Source organism: Pan troglodytes, chromosome 4 (genome assembly GCF_028858775.2).
Source record: "Pan troglodytes isolate AG18354 chromosome 4, NHGRI_mPanTro3-v2.0_pri, whole genome shotgun sequence".
Lineage (NCBI taxonomy): Eukaryota > Metazoa > Chordata > Mammalia > Primates > Hominidae > Pan > Pan troglodytes.
Window position 1 is genome coordinate 15,720,556 of NC_072402.2, and position 812 is coordinate 15,721,367.

Genomic DNA, 812 nt, shown 5'->3' on the forward strand with positions numbered 1-812 from the left:
AGAGGCTTTTTGGGGGCTACTGCTACCACCGAGACCCCTACAATGAGCATCCTCATGCATGTTTACTTGTGCATAGCTCTGTAAGCATTTCTATAGGATCTATATTTAGCAGTGAAACTTCTGGGTTTTAGGGTGGTGTGATGATTTATATTGTGTGTCCACTTGGCTGGGCCATGGTGCCCAGATGCTTGGTCAAACATTATTCTGGATGTTTCTGTGAAGATGTTTTTGGATGAGAGGAACATTTAAATCTGTGGTCTTTGAGTAAAGCAGATTGTCATTTGTAATGGGGATGGGTCTCATCTAACCTATTCAAGGCCTTCACAGAATAAAGACTGACCTGCCCTGAGCAAGAAGGAATTTTGCTATCAGATGGCCATTGGACCATTGGACTTGAACAGCAACTCTTTCCCTCTTTCCTGGGTCTCTAGCCTGCTGGCCTCCCCAGTCAGATTTTGGACTCCCAGCCTTCATATTTATTTAAGCCAATTCCTTAAAATAAATCTCTCTCTCTCTCTCTCTTTAAACACACACACACACACACACACACACACACACACACGGCCCTGTTGATTCTGATTCTCTGGAGCCATATACTTATTTCTGCTCTCCAGAATGGCTATATTCACATGGCCCAGAGATCTGGCATCTCCATACCCCACCCACACTGGGCATTAGCTAGATTTCTAAGTTTTGCCAGACTAATGTAAAGAGTATCTCATACTCTTCCAACTTGCATTTATTTTGTAACTAACAGGACTGAATAACTTTTAAGTTTCCTTATCTATCATTTGCCTCTTCACACTTAGGCC